The following is a 21,430-nucleotide window of genomic DNA, read 5'->3' on the forward strand; positions in this document are numbered from 1 at the left end:
CAGTGCCTCACTAATCCGTACTCAACTTAATAGGAAAGTTAATAAATTATGCAAGAGAACTAATTATACCTATTTGTCAAAAGATCAGATAGTTAAACTGAGGATTTAAACAACAAGAAATGAGCATTTTATCCTAATTAGTTTGACCTAAACTTTGGGAGGTAGGGGAAAGAGGCAGAATTTTTCCTACCTAGTCTTTCAGTAGTAGTAGCTAATATTACAAGAGCAATACAAGGTTGAAAGGACTGCTGTTTCATAGACACCTCCCCCACCACCACCAAACAACATGCATTTCTTTCACATCGTATGGAATTGCCCTGGTATCAGTCTCCACATCTATCCAATTGGTACACAGTAAAAACCCAGTAAGAGGAAAAGCTAGTGGCAAGACACTTTATTCACCTCCCCTGCCTCGTTACTCTGAGGTTAGGCATGCACTAAACAGATCTGTACCATAAAATAAAGCAGCATGAAAGCCACTAACCTACAGAAATTGCATGGAGGAGGTGGCTGTGCACATTTTTGCAGATATGCTGATTGTTCTCTGGCTTCAGAAACTGGCATATGCTTTGTGAGGAATTAAGAAACCAAAGTAGCACTCACTATATAAATTAAAGATATTGGATTTTAACATAAAGCATTAGTTGGGCTTTAAGAAAGCTATATCAATATCCTCTTACTGAAAATCTACATCTATCTTCTACATAGCCAACAAAAAGATAATAGTAAGAAAAAAGAAATATACCTATATTTATTATTTACTGAAAAAACAAAGGAAGACAATCTAGGGGATGAACTGTATTTTCTTCCTGCATATGTCAAACAGGTCTAGTAAAGAATAAATATCTGAAATGGATAGTTGCCATTGGAATAGAAGAGCTGCCAACCACAAATAGAAGATCTGGTTTAGAACGTGTGATGATCCATAAAACATGTCCTGCTGTCAGGGTTATGCTGCACGGCATTTCATCTGCTGTTGTGCCCAGATCAGTATGGAATTGCCACTCTTCTGCTTGTACCATCTTATCTCCTTGCTCCTGATCGATGCACCCTGTTCTCAGCTTATAGCCAGTGCTCAAAAGGCAAATTCCATCAAAAGAAAAAGACACACTGAGAGAATCAGCATAAGACTTCTTCCTTGTTAGATATATTTTTGCAAACCTAATTCAAATTTCTATGACCTCTTCAGTGTAGGATTCCAGCATGATCTACTGGATACTGAGTGAGCAACTCAGAGGCTAGCATTGCTTTTGAGATGAACTCTTAGCTTTTATGTTAGCGTAGGAAACCTGTGGTTCGATAGCTACAGACCTCAGAGACAGAAAGCAGCAGCACTACTTGCACTCCAGACTACTCTTACAATGAAACATTCTAACATTAGTATAGGCTAACACTAGAGCTAATACTGCCCTGCATTACAGGTATACGGCACACTGCAGTCTTAAGTACAGGATCAAAAGATATTTCTTTAATTCATATGCTATTATATACAAAAAGGATATATGCATTCTTCAGAATCCTAAATATGTTATGAACTAAATCTTTAGAAATGATTTCTATGAGAAGTATACAAAAGATTGTATTGATGATTTATACTAAGAGTGTGATCCATTGTTTATCAAAAGCAATGTGACTTTTGCCAACTTAATAAGCTTCCAGCCATATCCTAGGGCCTGTTTCTACAATCCTTGCACCGAGTCACACGTCATGCAAGGCCATTGACTTCAGGGGAGCTACCTGCTGCATGTGCTGGTCACCCTGAGTACGCCCTGCAGAGCTGGCTTCTAACACCCAACCCACAACAGTGCATATGCAAAGACACAGTTAGTCAACCTCTGTTATCATCTAACCAAGTCCTTCAGTTAACTGGTTATTAGCAGAAGCATACCTAAGAAAAGCTATTATTTTTGCTAGCTACAGGTACTGTCAAAAAAAAAAGGGGGGGGGGGGGGAAGCATGCAAACCCTGAAGACTTGAGCCAAGATTGCCAGAAGCCAACAGGTGAAGGTCTAGTTTCAGGAAAACCTGAAGATAGTCAGAAGGAGCACTTCCCCTGAAAGAGGTAATTGTGCCCCTTTGCCATCAGCCATGTTTCAATTCCCATCTCACCCAGTCACCTGTCCTAGCACAAGTGTTCGCACAACACAGCGAAACCCAGGAAACTCTCCTGGCTGAAACATGTACAGAACTGATGGGGGAGGAACCAAGGAAAAAGAAGAAAAGGAAATTCTTAGTTTTAACCATGTACAGTCTCTCAATCCACTCTAGCACATAACTGTTTGTTCTCTTAAGAGAGAGGTAGGAAGTCAAAACCAAGCCACAAACTGGAAGGCAAGAAGTGCTAACTTATTCCTGCTTAAGGTGAATATGTGCTCACTAAGGATATACTAGGCTAATCTCGTAAGCATTTACCATTCTGTTTTCTTACAAAATACACATTAGTATTCTTATTGTCTGCTCTTTGTCACAACGAAGATGGAGAAAAGCATGTGTGTGTTTACGCAAGTTTAAGTAAACCCCCAGCTTTGCCAACAGAAATAGTTGTAAGCACTTTTCAGAATTACGTACACACATACTTGAGTTTTAACTGAATCAGCAATTGCTGTTCCACTTCTAAGGGGAAAGAAGCTATCTTTGTAATCGGAGTTTGCCTCAAGTATGAAGAAGCTCTTACTCTCCCTTCACCTGTTACAACTCTCATAAGCCATTTTTAAATTTAACCTTTACTGATTCACAATATTTATCAGACATGTCTACATTTGGTTAGTTTACACGAGCTGCTTTTTGGGTGGAAGAGACACTAGGAGGGAACAGGACACGCTTACTGCACAGTCTTAAGAGTCTGTCTGTGTGGTGGGTGTAACAAGGATGTTCAAACGCAACTGAAAGCTTCACTGAAACGAAGAAAGTTCTCCTTCAAGTATATACCAACCATGGAGAATCTCAGCCTTAGAAGATAGAAAGTTTCAAAATTTAACAGTCATGAATAGCTGAAGAGTTAGAATGGAAACAACTGTTGCAATTACTACCTCTCTGCTCTTACAAGCATATTTATATGCATATAAGATTTTTTAGTAAGTTGATTTTTGTCAATTCCATTTTTATCTCCTTCTTCGGTAGAAAGCTAAAGTAATCTGACTTTCTTGCTTTTACTTTGAACAGTGAATAGATATAGGCATATTGTTATAAAATTGGAGTTCCCAAAAACACATTTGATAAATTGAATCTTCTTTTTTAAAGTGTGAAGGCTTGACAGTTCAACTTGATAAGGCTTCAATCTGATTAAGATGAGTCTGCAGTGAAACTTGTTGAAGTAAGCCTTAAGTTGACAAATCCTGACCAGAAGCTTCTGCAAATGCCATTTCAAATCCTTTTGGTATTAGGCTGTTTTTAATAGATTCAAAACAGGAAAAGAAAAAAGAAAAAACCACACACACACACACACCATACACACACAGAAGTTTCTATGTATTAGAGAGCAGTTTTTTCCCTCTGCTTTACAGCTGAAGCACAGGCATGAATAATTACGATTATTGGGAAAAGTAATGTTGGGAATTTATTCCACAGTTTTAGTTGTATTTACTTTGTGCTGGAGGTTAGAAGAGACATAAGAACCAGCATACCACAAACTCTCTTGGGTTTATTTGTATATTGGATTACATCCATGGTGAGATGTTTCACTGACTTTAGAGGATTTTGGATGAGCTTGGCACATTTCAAGCCATACCTTCACCAGCAAATAACTTTTGCTAAACTCTGAGATTTGTGTTTTTCAATACAGTAAGAGCCCCTGGAAGAGGCAGGGTGTGTTTGCTCTCCCCATTAGTTTTGCAGATGACAAAACAACCCCGTTTAAGTACATTAGAATATATTGCCTTGAGAGTATGCCTTTGCTCTGAACATTCATGAAAAGGACACTGACATTTTTACTCCTACAACAAAGACTCTCCAGCCCTTAGGAGAAGCATATGCTCCAGCACTTATCCAATGTAGATCTAATGTTTCCTGCTGTAATTGAAGCTTTGCACTTGCTCCATGCAGCGCTAACAGATAACAGATTACTCAGTCTCTTCTTGAAATAGCCTTTTGCATACCTGAAGACTTAGTACATCCCATTTTCTTTCTACTCTTCAGGCTAAACAACTCTGGCTCCTCCTTACTTCTTGCTAAACAATGTTTTCCAGACCTGCTCTTTTTGTTCTGAGGCTTTCTCCATTGGAACTTCATCTGTCTGCAAAAGAAAAGTGGAAACAGTTTTCTAATTGAGGCCTTAGCAATATGCAGTAAAGCAGCAAGATTACCTGCAAGTCTTACAAGTCTCAATGTTAATATGCTAGCTGTCTTCTCAACATTATATTAATGACTCATGATTAGTTGTGACTCTCTATAAATCCTTAGTCCCTTTCCATGGAACTGCCACTTGGCCAGATGTTTCCATCCTGTGTGCGTGCAGCTGATCCATCCTGAGCGCAGTGCCTTGCTCCTGGCCCTGCTGCATTCCACTCCTCCAGATCATTTTGAACTCTGCACCTGTTTCCCCACGATCTCGTGGTCCCTCTCATTCTGGCAGATTCAGAAAGCACTCTGTGTTCTATCCAAGCCGCTAATAAAAATACCAACATGAGACAAAGGGCACTGTGGAGCCCTCCTTGATACTTCACTATGTTCTGACTTTTGGCCAGCTATAAATATTATTTGAATGTATTTTTCTGATCAGTTTTATATCTACCAATAGACTTCTCTAGACCCCATAACCTCGGCTTAAGAGGACATTACAGGAAGGCAGTGCAGAAAACTTTAGTCAAGTCAAGCTATAAAATACCTGCTGCTTCTCTCTTCACCATCTGATCTGTAACACTGCCTTACAAGGGAAGTAAACTGGTTTGCCATGATTTGCCCTTGAGAAATCTGGGTGATCTGTTACCTAGCTCCTTCCCAACTGGCACAGGTTTATGAGCTGTCTATCCAATTATTTCTTGCTATATTTAAGCCAAACAGGCTCATCTTTAATTACCCACCTCATCCTTTCCTTATCTCCTCTCCAAGCACTGTTTCCCAAACACCACTTTCTTCTCCCATGAGTTCTCAAAAATAACTGAAGTCTTGAAATTTAAGCAGACAGTTCCCTAAGTGCTCTAAGATTAATTTCATCAGGTCCAGCTTCCCTGAAAATATTTAAAAACTACACTTAGAGCTAGAATTTGTTCATTGGCAGAAGTCCCTTGACATAGAAGACAGTTTTTAAAGCAGGTAAAAAAATGTTTTAAAAGTACATGAATCCTACAAGAAAACACAAAGTGACAGTTATTTGGCTTAAAAAAATCCTTCTATTGAGAAGCCATTAAGATCAAAAGAAGCACGTATTCACACTAATAAAAATAATTCACAATTTTCTTGCAATTGAGAGGATAGCTATGCACCTGAGTCTTAGGATTTTAAAAAAAAAAAAAAAAAAAAAAAAAAAAAAAACACATTTCTAGCTGTCCTTCCATCCATTTATTTTAGCTTTATTGTTCCTTTTTGAAATTAGATTATAATAGTACAGCTTTCTGCTTTACATGGGGAAAACGAGGAGAAAGAGTGAAGAGAAACCTGAGATACAGTGCAGCACACAGAGGGCAGCAGAATCAAGTCAAATGACTTTGGTTTCATCCTCACCTACCCTGTTGGCAGGATTCAAGCAAGCCACTTCAATGACTTTGAAACACTACTTCCTTTCCAAACTCCTGTTTCATCTTTTGCTTTCATTGTACATTAGCATAAATGCTTGTATTTTGAGTATCTAATGTATATTTAATACATTATGTTCTGTGAAGCATGAGGCCAAAGTTGAAGAGAAATTCAGTGATACTAGTTAAGACGTGACTGAGCTAGAGATGTGTCAACTGACAGCTGAACTGAAACTTCATACTGGGTGGACTCAGCTTAACCTCATAAAGCAGACACAGTCTGTCCACTGCACCGAGTGCAGGACCCTCCTCATAATAAAGATGTCATGGCCAAATTAGCTCTTCTCACATTCAGTTGTTCTGTGAACAGGCATCTGCTGTTTCCAGTTGCTAGCATTCCCCCTCTAAAAACAAAATCCTTAAGCTCATCTCTGTTAAATGCCCATTCCCTGAACATGCAGCATCTGTAACCTTCAAGTTACTGCCAGCAGTTCATGAAGAGGGGTGTATTCTTTTAATACTTAACATCCCTTTTTCACTGTCCCCCTCAGCATATTTCAGAAAAAAGACCATGGAGACAGATCTTTTACTGCCTCCTCTATAAGTGTCCTCTTCAACCTCTTACTTCCCATGCATTTGCCATAAAACGCAATGGTGTAACGCAGCAGAAAGGACCCAGGATAACAAGATAGGTCTTCAGAGCACTCTGAAGGAACAAATAAGGAACTCTGGTTTTGATTTCATTTCTTCAGAGTATACAGTTGAACTAACAGGCAATACTTGGTTGGCTGGTATTTGCTTGACTGCCTTTTTTAATTTTCTTTTTTTTTTTTTTTTTGCTGTTTTGTTCCCCCCCACACCACCACCAGAATAGATGTTTACTACATGCTTCTTCCCTGGAAAGATACATTTTACATATTGCCATATTGCCCACCTTGAAAAGGCTATTTCTAGGGGCCAAAGTAATTAAGTTGCAAATCAGAGAAACTTCAGCTTAGTCCTAGAACCGTCTGTAACCCATTATGGAAACTTCTGCCCTCCACACTTCTAGAGGAGCAAGTAGCCGAGATGTAGTGTGAAGGAATCACTTCCTTTTCACCTGAACTTTCTTAGACATAGCCTGTTGAAGTATAGACCATGTCCTGACCTCACCTTGAATGCCACCCATTCTAATCCTTGTCACTCCCTTTACTTTCCACCAACATTAGCGTATCTTACTCAGGTTTTGTGCCTTCATTTGAAAGCTTAAAATGAGAAACTTGGTGTGAAGGGCCTTGTTCCATATGTTGGCCAGGGAATGAACTCTATTCCCTCCTCTTCTTTTCCTATGTAAAAACATATCTTTTCTAGAAGGAATAATCCTCACTAGAGCAACAAACCAGAGTTTTTGCATCTCTTGTCATCTGTAACTATTGCAGTTGCTATTTACTGGACTGCATCATTATGATACAGAATTAATTCTTGCCAAGTCTCTGCTACCAAATGTTCAGAAATGGAGACATCTCCTTGAGTGAGCAACATAGTATTTCACCTCTGTGCTTGTTCTTCCTACATTAGTATTTTGTTCATGGCTGTCCTATAGATGCCTTAGCAGATGATTCAGCCCTTAAACAATGATTGTTGATTGATTACAGAGTCATTACTCAGAGTCCTTTTTTGCTGAAGATGCTGTGGCTTGAATATCAATTTTCAGCCTAGGTCAGCTTTAAGGTGCTTTAACAATTACATCCAGTTGATCCTAATGGAAACAATAATCCTGAAGTAGCTACATTAAGGACATCATGATATCAGAGAGTAAATTCTAAACCACATAAGATAAATACAGCTATTACAATTAATTGCCTAAGTCAGCAAAAGGGGTAAGCACCAAAGGTCTGAAGCAGGCAGGCAGTTATCATTCTACTCAGTAGAAGCCTATATAATCAATAAGCATAAAAACTTGCTTAGAAATCAGAAAAGGGCTTTTTTTTTTTTTTTTTTTTTTGATAAGGAGATGTATGAAGTCATACATGCCATATAACAATTTAAGAAACATTGACAATTAAGGGTTCTCTTTATTCAATCAAAAAAAAAAAAAGGTAAATTAAGTACTGATTCAATTTTCCTCCCCAGGAAATAATTTGTATAACATGTAATATTTCATTTGACTTTCAAACTTCCCTCCAAGGCAAAATATTTAACTTTTTGAGCTTTTGAAAGAAAAACAAGGGAAACTAACACTCATTCAACTAACTACTGGAGGGGAAGACAGCCTCATTTTCTTCCAATTTCCCTTCTCCGAAAAGGAAACACTTTCCCTTACTGCAAGATCTACCAGAGTTGGGAAGGAAAAAGCAAAACAGACAAACAAACCCCACACATCACCACCACCACCAAGGTACTCTCCTGGGAGTCTATTTTTAGTCTGACTAAAACTGTCACAGGAAAAGCACTTTGCAGTGGGCATCTTCACCTTTGTTCATGTAATTACATATTGCATAAGTAATTTAACAAAGTCTGTCTGGTGTAAGAAGTGGAACTAGTTGTCTCAGTGCTCTGGTCAAATGTTCTCATCATTTAACTATCATTCCGGGAAACTGGTATTTCTTACAGGGGAATGGTTTCCCAGGAGCCCCACCTCAAAATTCTCCAAAATGCCCGTCACTGTGACTCTCTCATAAAGGGCAGGAGAATCACAAAGTTGGTATGCAGCAGGATTTGGAATTAAAGCCTTCGACTCTGCAAGTATCTGTTCTAGCTACCAGTTTAAAACTATTCCACATGAACTCAGCCAAAGCTCTAGACCAAATCAGGGGCCAAGGGACTTACTCGAGACTGCTTCTACCCAAAAGAAGTTCTGCATTCCTTACTGATGTTGCATGTTGTAAATTCTTTCCAAAGCATTTGCATGCTGTTTAATTAAATACCTACCAGAGGAAGCAAACAGTGAACAAAAATTGCTGCTGAATGTAAGAGGTCTCAACTCAAAGACTACAGAAGCAGTAAGATGCAAAGACGTTTCATGCTTCTTGAACAGCTATAGAGAGAAGAGGGTTGGAAGATCTTGGTTTCTAATAAAGAGAAGAGAGCAATCCAGCAAATACAGTGTAATAAATAGCTTGCCTGCACGTTACATTTCTTTCATATCACTACTACTTAAAGGAGGACAAAAATACAAAGATGATCTTGTCCTCACAAAATGACCTCTGTTCAGAAAACACTCAAGCTCTCTGGAGCTTGTTTCCCACTGATACACACTCCTACTTCTGCAGCTCGGACTAAACAATAGGTAAGAACTATGGACCCATTTTATTAAGGTTCTGTTTTTACAGTCTAGTTTCTCTATTAACTCACTGGCAATTAATTATTTCCTATAAGCTTAATTACAACCAGTTAAAGAAATGCTGTGCAAGTTTGTAAACAATGCTTGGTCAGTTTGAGGTAATGGGTAGCTAAAACTAAATGAGATTTGTACTGAACTATATTCACATACAACCAGCTCAACATGCTCAATATTACAGCATGGGGTTTGTCCAACAGAGGAACCTTGGAAATTTACTGTGGGACGGGTAGTCGTAACAATCTATAAACCTGTACTTGTTAAACTGACAGTGCAAACTGTATTCTCCCAACAAAGAAAGAACACCTAAAGAAATCTGCACCAGCTGTGTGATCAGTGAAGAGCACTGTTCTAGAAACACTTTCTCAAATAAAACAGTACAACCTGGGATCACTAAAGGCGAAGTTTCACACCAGATTACAGAAAGCCAGACAGGTTAGATATTTGGTTTCAATCCCTTTGATTATTTACAGAACATAGACTACATCAGATCTTTTCTTTAGTTTTCACTGCAAACCCAGAATTGTTTTCTAGCAGATAGGCATCATTTTCCTTCCTTTTATAAACTTAAAAAAAAGAAATTAAAGCCACAACAACGCTTCCGTCAACTTCTTGCTGTTCGAGATCTAACCTTAACACTCCAGGGTTCCCCACGTAACTTTTTGGTGGGCTGAACTCTGAAGAGTAAACTAGCAGCAAGAGACAAAGAAAACACAAGTTAAGGAAACAGTACTTGAAAGGGTAAGAATAATTTTCCTCAAATACTCTCACCATCATCAGTGTCAGACCGTCCTGCGTTTCTGAAGGTTCCCTGCCGGAAGCGTCCTTCCCACACAGTCCATCAGCTGTGCATTTCTCTACATTTCATTACCCCCTGCAAGGCAGCATTCAGTGAGGGCTACAAGCTTACCAGTTCCTACTGAGGGCTCAACATTGCCTCCACAGACATAACTCACATTCCAGACACTTCCTTCGCTGACCATTTCTTTCTCTTTTCATTCTGTCACTTTTCTGAGTAGCTCTGGTCTATCAAACCAATAACTCAAGCTATTTATTACCCTGTGTTTACCAATTTGCTCTGTTCTCTTTATTAAAAGTTACAGTACTGCTCTCCCAATGGCTCCATTTGGGACTGCATGTCCCATTTTAACTTTTGGACAACTTTAATATAGTTTAAAATCACGTTGCAAAACAGATCTTCCCATGTAGCCTATGCAATTACTTTCCACCACAAAATACGTTTTAGTCTTCCTCAAATTCACATGTATCCTTAAGTAAATCAGCTAAACAGGATGAATCTCAGTTGGAGAACTGCAATCACAACGCTTGGGTAATCCCCAGTGTAAGCTCAGTAAGTAGTCAGCCTGTCCAGCAAAACGTGTAGTGGTCTGACATTTTTTTCCAAACTAGCAGAGCTACAGGCAATGCTGCTTGAAAAAGCACACTGTATAAACCGAATGTCTGCTGATTGGTTTCATTCATTGATTCAGTTTTCCTCCTCCAGAACACACACAGTTAAATCCTGTGGAATTATTCCATCTATAGTACTGTAATAATATTCCTTTCTGACCTTTGTGGTGTGGTATTTTAAGTCAACGTGGCAGTATCATGTTTCAACGTTCAAAATCACACGTTTCCCATTAATCAATAAGTCAACGGATTACTAATACATTTTTGATGTTGAGCAAACATTAAAGCCTCTATTACAATGAAACCAAATACTTGACTATTTGTTTAAGAGCCTAGCCATTAGTGTTGCAGCTGATACAGGCCAGTATCAGAGAGAGACAATCACAAAGCAAGCAAGAATGCAGAAGATCATATGCACAGCATGTCTTGAGCTTGCCCACGGCCTGCTCCAAAAACACTCATTTTACTATGAGTTAACACCATGCTGCAACATTTCAGAACCGAGGGGGTGTGACCATTGCTAACAGCGCTGCTGGAGCAGAGGGAGTCCGGCAGAACTGCATTGTTCTTTTTAAAACCACAGCCAGGATTCCACCGAGCGCTACACATACAAAAAAAGCAGCATGAAAAGTGGAATCAATGCAATAAAGGGGTTAAACTGATAAAGTAAGTCAAAACCTGCACTTTCTGCTCATCTTACTGGAAAAATCACATCTGTAGGTATCACGTCTACCTGACCACACTTCCCTCACTCATGTACCTTGCCTTCTACTACAGGCCAAATGCAAAATTAAAGAGAGAAGACAAGAAACAGGTTTTATGGCGTGTCTACACCTCCGACTTTGATTTTGCATGCAGAAATTCACATTAGCTTAACACAAACTAGGTTACACAGTCTAGCTGTGGCAAGATAGTAAGGCAGGATGAATTAGCTCATAAAGACTTTTTGGCTACTGCACAAAACATTACTCCTGGTATCCAGCTAACCCCTAAAGTTAGCTTGGATGCAGCTCAATATTTGCATATTCCTAGTATCTCTGGCTTAAGTTACTCCTGAAACTTAAAGGGAAATGAGATTTTAAAAAGGGAGGAGTACACATTTTTCCATTACCACAACTTTAATCCCAAAGGATGTCATATTAACTTTGATGCAAAAATGGCCCAAAAAGAAAAACACATTGACATGACCCTGTCACTACATAACATCAAGCACTGAAATAGGACTCAGGATTTTAAAATACAGGTATCTCTGCCTCCTTAGTATCATGGCAACAGTCACCCTTAAAAGTCTTTGTAACTTTTTGTTAAAGATATGGGGGGAGGAGGGGGATTCAAAGCCCTGAAAATGTAAAGCAATAAGTGAAGATTTCTTTTTTAAAAAATTATTTATTCTCATTCCTTCTAGCTGAAGGGCATTTTTGTTGGATGATGGGCGGCTTGTGAGACAATCTTTTAGACAGTACTAACTGTTCTTTATTAAAGCTCATGTATGTCGAAGCCTGGTTCTGCTTCTTTGAAAACAACTCAGGGCAGGTGTGCGCATAAGGAGAGTGAAAACTGCTGCAAAAGCAGGAAACAGCTTCTGCTGCTGGTGTTGACATATTCAGATTCACTCTAGGACAAAATCAGGGCAAGCACAGAATAGCGTCAGCTACTCCAAAATCTGGCAAAATTGTATCATCAAAGGTTTAAGACAGAGGTTTTTTCTGGGTCTTTGGTCACAGGGCCAGAGAAGTGCCGAAAGATGCTGTTGTAGATGTCTCAAATGTTTGCTTTTTGGGGCTCTTTACTTGTTTTTTAAGAGTAGATAAATGTAAAACAAGGTCAGAAGAGGAAGCAGCCATATGAGATAGAGACACACAGTTGATATAATAAAAGTACAACAGAGGCCAATAAAACTAGCTCTGCAAAGATCTTGTCAGATCATGATTACAATGATGAAAGGTCCAAGTCCCACAGGATTTGAGGAGTCCGAAAGGTAACAAGGGCATTAGCCATAAAGACAGATGTCTACCCATTCGGCATCTAGTTGCAACTCTGCCTGAGGTCAGCTAGCCAAACCCAACACTTCATGCCCCTAACTTGGCTTACCATTCAAGCTGAACTTTGGACAAACCAGTTTGGTCTATGACTTCTCTGAAGCCTTGAAAGTCTTAGGCCTTTTTGTGTGGACTATCCCAATGCAATAATATTTCAACTTTTATAAACTAACTTGAAGAACAAGCCAGGACAACTTGGAGATCTTTACCCAACAAAATACACCTCATGTGCCGAGGCCACCCTACTCTGCGCTACGTTTCTCTGCACTTCTGCAGGGATCTGCAAGTGATGTTTCATTCCAGGATGATATTACATACGTTGTTTTCTACAGGGCAAGTGGCAGGATGTCATGTCCAGTTGAAATAAAAAACAACAATTGAACCCAAAAAAACATGAATAGTCTCCTAACTGAAAGGGGAGTGAGTCATGAGAGGAAGATACTAATTCTACAACAGAACTAGCAACCCAGAGAAGGGTCAGTACAGGATAATTACAAAACACCACCTTTAGAGGTGCTTTCTTCACTTTTGATAACTTGACTTCTCTCTCCGTTAGAGCTCCTCTGTCACTTCTGCAGGAATGGAAGCGGTAAGCCAGTTTGCAGGCTGAGGAATTTCCTTTAGATTTGAAAGATCTTTTTGCAGTATCAGCCAGAATCTGTATTCCATGCTAAAATAAAAAAAAGTCCTTGAACAGCAAAGTAATGCTAGATAGGTATTTGCTAAACAGCTCACTGAAGATGGTATACACTTCATTTCTCAGCTCCTTATGTCTATCACACAAAACTTGTACTGAAGGAAACTACAGTTGTAAAGTCAAATACTTAAAAGTTAGAAAGGAAATTCTACTACAACTGTAGTCAAATACTTAGAAGTTAGAAAAATAAGGGAGTTAAGGTCAATTTTTCAGCCTTATTCAACTCCTGTATATATGTATTTTACAGATATTTTACAGAATCTATTACTTCCAGCTGCCCATTAGCCACACATCAGACCCCAGCATTTAAACCTATGGGAAAAATAATCAATTGGCCCACATATAATCCTCTACTGTTAAGCACATACATTAAAAAATAGTGCCCTAAGATCCCTTGACAGTTTTGGGAGAGGAGGTAGAAGCAAGGAGTGGAGAGAGGAGAGGGAGGCTGAAAGAGAGAGAACATGCCATGAGTGGTTTAAGCTCTTATCCCCAGTCCCTTTCCTGTCTTCGACTTCATCCTGTCTTTTCTCCACCCTAGACTCCAAATTTCAGTCCCATTTTCCTTATAACTGCAGTTCCTCACTTTCCACCTGAAGCAATGAGTTCCGCAGCCTCATATAGAAGGCATTAGTTTTTCCTCCGCTTGCTTTCGTGACTCCTGCTCTGCTCCCACTCCACGTCACAGCCTTCTTGTCTGGACAGTCTTTGGCTCTTCGCCACCTACCAGCCCAGTCTGCACAGTGTGGCTCCTCATCTGAAGGCAGGATTGCACCACCTGTCTGATCAACACACAAACAAGGGCATTTGCCTTGCAAGTACTGATCACTTTTTTGCCATTTTTATAGACTCCTCAAGGACACATTCCCAATGTCAACACAGCTTCAAACTCCTCAGTGCCCTTTGAAAAAGGCTCTTGGGTGTCTCCTGTATTACTGCACATCTTGGGATATAACACAGAGAAGATGGGGTTGCCTACAGAGAAACTGCCTATATTGCTTAACACTCTTCAGCTCAAAAGACCAAATACTAACCAGACACGTTACAAAAGAAGTATTTAAACAAATGGAGCAAGCAATATACACTCTAACTTTCTGCAACTTTTATGCAAATACCTGCAAGTACATTCAATAGCAGTCTCTCCTTCTCTTCAGTAAGGCAACAGTCTCGGAGCAGTCACTGAAATAGTTTAGTCTGGTTTCAGAGTTGAAGTGAGAGTGGCGTTAGAAAATAAAAACCTGCAGTGCTTTCACACCCACTCATTTTGAAATCCCTGTTAGAGATACCACCATCTCCTTTCCCCCCTCCAGTATCAGAAAACTGCCCATCAGTTATCATCCACTCCAACTCCAGGCAACATAGCTGAAGGATGGTTGATCAGTGTTGCATTTTAGACAGCACATAGCAAACCTAGAGGAGGAAAGACCTTCAGTAATTTTGGTGAGACTGTGCAGTTCATAAAGCTAGAGTGGCACCAAGTGGCGAGCAGCTGAATTTGGGTCTTGTTATGTATATTTTTCATCATGCTACTTGCCGTATTACTAGTTAAAACAAAATGGCACAGCAGGCCACTCTTACTGGGGAACAGAGATTTATTAGAAATCCTACTTAATTCGCACATGCATACAACACTGACAAGGAGCGGAGCTTCCCATAGAGTACTCTTAAATAAATGAAACTCAGAATTACTAAGCTGACAAAAAGCACATGAATGTCAGTGACAAGCAGAAAGGGAGCAAAGGCACCCTAATTTTCATGATCAGATGCAGCCAAAATTAGTCTATCAGACAATTTGACTTAACATTTAAGGCTATCCAGTCCTCCAGGCTATGACCGTTACATTTTTTGTCACATTCTAGAGGGAGCATCCTTCATATTTCTTTGCATCCTTTCTAGCACCTGCAGTCTGTGCCCTCTCCCTGTTCTTAAGCCTCTCGCATGTTGTTGCTTCTCCCAGCAGCTCAGGAACAAAAAAACCAAGAAACACTGTGTACCTTCAAAGACCAGTCTTGGGAAGAGGATTCTCCCCTGTGGCTAGCTGTAATAACCACACACTTCATCCCCCTCCCTCTCCCCACAATACAGTGGGCTTCTAATCAAACCTGGAGGAACAAAAGAGGAAGATAGATGAACGCTGCTGTGAGTAACAGCTAAAAAACAAGCAGCAGAAAACACACACCTTACTGCTGTGCTGTGATTCTCAGTATCAAAAAAGCTAGAGCTATTTCAAGGGCACCAGTGCATTATTTCTACAGAAAATGAGAGACTGTTTTCATCACACATTTGCACTGGCTAACACCAACCAGGAGGCAGTATTTACCTAGGCAGCTGACAAGGGTGCTTATTCACGTGGAACAGAGTGTTTGGTGTTGAACATTTGCTAGCTACTTTGGCCCAGATTTTCAAACAGTGGAAGGCAATTTTGCCTTTTCTCATGTATAAATGTTAGGTTGGGAATAGCAGAGAGAAAAAAAAAAAGCACATTGTCTTTAGGAACTAAAATCAAAATGCACTGAGCATTCTTACAAGTCTGAAAACATAACTTGGATTAATATAATGATCAGGCACCAAAAATAAATGAATAAAATAAAAAAGGAAAAGGAGTTGTCTTCAGAGATACTTATAATCAAAGAGCCAGAGCTGGGTCAGTTACATCTTTGTAACTGACTGCAGTATTTACAAATGAGTTCTGAAGAAGTGAACTGAAAAATGGAGGCTTAATAAGGCCACCTTTTGCCATACACAGCGCATCACAGTAATGAAGGGCAGGTTTATATATAATATGCTCATAATAAAAAGATGATGGCTCAAGTCTGCACCTAGGGTGAGACTTCACTGAAGTAACTTGTAAAGCAGCAGAAGCTCAGGGGCTTGTGCAGCCTTAAAAGCTCCTGAAGCTTCTGACCAACTTCAGCTGCCCAGGCTGTTAGTAATGGATCATCATATGTCCCCGCGTTATCGGTTATGTGGCTTCCAGGTTGCAAAGCTGTCTTCACTTCAGGGGTCAAATGATGTAAAGTCTGAGCTACAAAGGTCTTAACAAAAAGAAAACCAAAAAAATACTACCACACAAACACACACATACATAAAGCATCTTGGTGATTTTTTATTTAAATTTAAATTCAAGTTCAGGTGACTACATTCTGCCTGTGAACTTCGCCACTGCAAATTAATGCTTTGTCTGTAAACTCTACTTTCTTTTCTGCTTTTAACAGATGGTAACAACGTTGATCTACAGATTAACAGCAACTGATTTCCAATTCCAAAACAAGTGAAATGATCTTTGTATCATCTCCCACTGAGGGGTAATTAATGGATATCTACAAGCTGCTTGGAGATCCTCCAAAAAGTAGGGGTTTTTTTTTCTTTTGTTAAGTGCTGTGCAACATTAACAGACTGTATTTCACAAAGTGTTACATAGTTTACTTCTGTGAGATTTCTCATACCTCACATTTCACTCTCTCACACTTAAAACCAAGCTTCACTAAGACTAGTCCCATCTGAGGTACTGTCTTTACATTCTGCCCCAGACCAAACAGTTTACCGGGCCCAAATTCAAAAGTGACTAAAAAGCTGGAGAATGAAGACTATGGACAACTATGCTGAGAACTATTGCTTCAGCATTTCCCTCTCTCCTACAACTCCAGCCATGTGGGTGATTCCACGTCTGGTAAAAGTCCTATGCCTTCATGTTCTGTATTTGCACCAAGCACTACAAGGTCCCAGCCTAAGGGGTTACATTTCTTAATAATTATTACATGAATTTCAAGAGTAACTAGGTAATAGGATGGTGTTGCCTGCACAGACAGATATACTTCTATTGCAGTTATCTGAAACAATGACAAATACACCAAAATATCTGTATGTTTGAAGAGGTTAGGATACAGTTATTTTAGTTGTAGGACAGCAATGCTTCCTTGGATAAATGGAAACATATCATATTTTACAGTAGTGCTCATCTCCTTGGAGATATGGTCTCTAGTAGGTAAAGTGCTTCAGAATAAAAACATTTATCTACCAGTTACCGTAAATGAGAAGTTGCACATTGTGCTTTATTTTGAATTCTCTGATAAACAAGTGTTTATCCTGGGATCAGTGGACCCAGATGAATGGCAGAATGAAATATCAATTGCCTTCTTACCAGAAGAATCATCTTAAATCAGCTCTTGTTTGATGAAACCTAAGTTACAGAAGGAATATTTAAACATCTAAGGAGAAAATCCATAGATAAGCCACCACAGGTTACAGTTAGCAGAACTAATTGTCTTTATCACTTCTTCCTTCACTTTTGCTTCTAACAGAATGTTATTTCTAAATATCAAAATATAGTATCATTAATACCCTCTGATCCAGATTTCTTGATAACTAGGCTTTAGTGACAACAAAGTGCTAGCATTTGGATTGCTTAGTAGATAAAACTTGTGTTTGCTAGGGAGACCCCAAACCAACTTCACCCTTCTGCACTAAGGCAGGAAAATTTACTGAAAGCAGCTCAGGGAATTAAGCAGCACTTTCGAGCATGGCTAGTAGTATTTACTCAAAACAACAGTAGTTCTCATGAAGACTGATATATACTTCATAGTCTTCTATGATGACACTCTTTTAGGTCAGGTATATTTTCTCTTACCACATTTTTTGCTTCCTATAATGTTCTTCAAATCATATCTTACAGATCCTTCAAAGTTTAGGGTACACATTCTACCACCACCACAGAGGAATCAATGACTGCATACCAAGACATTTTGTTTACAATCGAAAGTTATACATCTACATGTGTTACATATGCTACACACATCCCATCTTTTGCATCTTCTTTAGTTAACTGCTGTGCCAAAAAAAAAAAAAAAAAAAAAAAAAGTTAAAAAGATTCTCTGTTTATATGTTTATATTCACTTCACACAGATGAAAAAATGACAATGCAAAGACTAGAAGACAGTAGAGCAGAAGGCTCGTTGCAGTTACTGCTGTCATGTATGACCATGCTTGCTTTTATTTAAATCGCTCTTCAGCAAGCATTAAAACTGGCTGAAGTATCTGAAAGGCCACTAATTATCCTTTTTGAAAGAAAAGAATTATGAGAAATTTCTCATAAAAGTCCTTTTACTTCTCCTAGTTCTGCCTAATCACTTGCTACTTGTCTGCAAATGGATTTGGTCTCATACATAGTAATAATGATGACAGATGTTTTTCTGCCAGTCAAACTGAACATTCAAAGTTTAGTTGATTATTATGAGTAATCTAGAGTTTCCTCCATAATTAAGGCTGCAACTTTGTTCCCATTAAAAAGTTCAATTCTGACCTCCCACTCACATCTATTAACGAAGAACTTCTTCAGTGATACATGAGAACTGTGGCAGCAGAAGAATTTTCCTTCCTGCTCAGAGTAAATTGTAGGAGGGGATTCCAATTTTCGGCAGGGCATTACGGATGCTGCCACCTCTCAGGTACCTGTCACTTCGGCTAGGGGAGGAGGGGGGAAGAAGGAGGAGAAGAAAGCCGTGCAACTTTACTGGACTCCACCAAGCCTCCATGCAGAGACTCTCAGCTGAGACAATAAAAGTCTAATTTTAAGTGTAATTGCCAGCTCCTTTACGAAGATCAGGATGGACTGTGAGCTCAGAAATAACAGGCAACAAACAAGCACTATAGCTATCCTTCCCCCTACTTCTTCCTCATTAAAACAAACTAGCTTCCTCTCTGGAGCAGACCTCCAAACACCATCAGCAAGGACATTCGATGAAAAGCAGAAAGTTTTCCTGCCACAGCAGAATTTATTCTGATGAGCTGCATGTAGTTCAATGGCTGATAACCCACTTATGATGTTCCAGTATTAGAGGTACTCGCTGGATTTCTAAAAATTCCTCTAACCTCCATTTTTGGGCAGTCTGGAACAGGGAGAAGCAAGGAGATAAGGCAGAGTTTAATGGATTTATCTACTCACCATCTAATGCATAGGTACAATGCTTTGTTACCCAGAGTCCAATTTTAAAAGTTATTAAGATTTTAATAGACTCGCCAGAATGGCACGTTGACTCTGACAACCTAATTTAGGCTCACAGGCAGTTTCAGAGATGCTGCATTAACTGTTGGAGCTGGCCAGTTTAAATAAACTCTTCACTTCAGAACAGCCACAAACCAAAATAAACTCTTCAGAATAGCTGAGGCTAAAGAATTTGAAAACAACTCAGGGATGTGAATAGGCTATATAGAGCCGGCACCATAACAAATTTCTAAATAGACCTATATTTGTCATTCAGGATAGCAGGCACTAAGGAATAGCATTTGTGAACAGCTTGAAAAAAAAAAAAAAAAGAAAAAAGAAAATCTTTGTTTTCCTTACTGCTTGCAAAAATGCTGGATAGCAGCAGTAGGATTCAGATACAATTTGAGGAAGCTGTGGAAGAAGAAACCTGTTTTTCTAAAACATACTTTCTATTCCAGAACCTGTAAGAAAAGTATCAGTACCAGAATCAGTATCATTTTTATCATTCAGAACTCTTTCGTGAAAATTTTGGTCACTAAAATTACTCCCATGAAAAATTTATTTTTCAATTGGGGGGTGGGGGAAGAGAAGGGAAGAAACATTACTTTCAGTTTCAGGGATTTTATTGTTTGAGATATTTCCTCTTGATCACTTATTGTTACCTTATAAGTAACAAAACAGAAGGAAGTGCAACAAAGTCTTGACACCAACACTTCAATGACAGTGTACTTATAAGAAAATCTCGTATTTGTAAGCAGCCAAGGAACAACAGCTGGAATTACAAGTGGTGTGCATTTAAACAGAATATAAAGGCAGTTCATTAACTGAAGAGTCACTCACTGAGGGCTTCATAAGTGCCTGGAAGCAGCATGAACATCTTTAACAGAAACTTGGGGGCGGAGGGGAAGAAGTTGTCAAAACATTTGTCCACAAACTTTTTTGTATTAGCAGCTAGGAGTTCTTCCATTAAGAATATTTGCACAGTGCTAGAAAGACAGAATGTGTACCAAATCAAAAATATCATTATATTTTATTAATCATAATTATCCATCTGAAATCTATTCTTTAGGCCTTATTTTCAAGTGCTCTGTACCTCCCCCCAAACAGAACAGCTCATCTGCTGTGAGCACATGGTACAGCGAGCTCTCTGCAAAACATTAGCACAACCATTTCCACTTAAACAAGAGCCAAATGCCTCCCAAAAAATGGTAAGGTCACACTGCTAGCACCAAGCAGATGAAGTTTGTGGTTAATACTGCCCTGTGGCTTGGGGCATTTTCTGCTCCTTTACTTTGCTTAGGAGGCTATTTATAGCCAAGGGTGGTTTGAAAGAGGTTTGTTTCCAGGAATGCAAGACACTGGACTTGCTCAACAATGATTCACACCGCGGGCTTCAAGGTCATTCAAAATAATTCAAGAGCTGTCTTTTTAGCTGGAGTACTTTGCTCTAAGCCCATACTTGAGTATCCTCAGGTGTTTATGGATCACTAAAAAAAAAAGCTCAATTTACAATCTACTGCTAATACTTTGACGTTTTCCCATTAGTTGCTGCTACTATGTTCATGTCTCCTTTACTGGTTTAATGGTATCTACTTCAGGACATTTGCCCGTGACATTCACTCACAGATTAAATGAATGAACCACCTCTTTTGTTTGCCTGGATACTTTTGTTATTGTCCTGACTTGCTAAAAGAAAAAAGAAAATACGCAATGCATCTATATAATACTGCAAAACCTAAAATAATAATCCAGAACCAAAAGTGTCTTTCGCATGAAAGCTGGTATGTCCAGATAGACATTTGTTTTATTCCAGTATTTTCATTTGATCACAGGCCAGTAGTGCCAGTGACAAGTAGAAGAATTATTCAAGAAGGCGGTCAAGACGTTACCTGATATTAAAGGAAGGTTCCTCCTAACCCCCAATAAGTTCTGACTCAAAGCACACAACTCCTATCCCTTCTAAAATTCCACCTTACTCTTTAAATATATGCCCTGCTAACTCTGAATGATCTTGTCCAGCACTTCCTCTGAATCCCACTAAGCTTTGGGCCTCAGGGGAATACATCTTGCTGCTGCTCGTTTCCGCAGCAGTGCTCTGTTTTCCCCTTCAGTCAGGCCATTGTGCTCTATGCTTTTTATTATGAGAAGATTGTAAGGCAGGCTGAAAGTCATCACTATATGTTACCAGTGCTATCCCTGGGCCTTTGACTTCACACTGTGTTTCCTTATTATGGATTCAGATGCTTTGTTTTGGGCTGGGTTTTCTTGGCAATATTTATCTTAATGAAGACGCATCACTGGTGTTTTCTTCCT

Source organism: Dromaius novaehollandiae, chromosome 15 (assembly GCF_036370855.1).
Source record: "Dromaius novaehollandiae isolate bDroNov1 chromosome 15, bDroNov1.hap1, whole genome shotgun sequence".
NCBI classification, from domain to species: Eukaryota; Metazoa; Chordata; class Aves; order Casuariiformes; family Dromaiidae; genus Dromaius; species Dromaius novaehollandiae.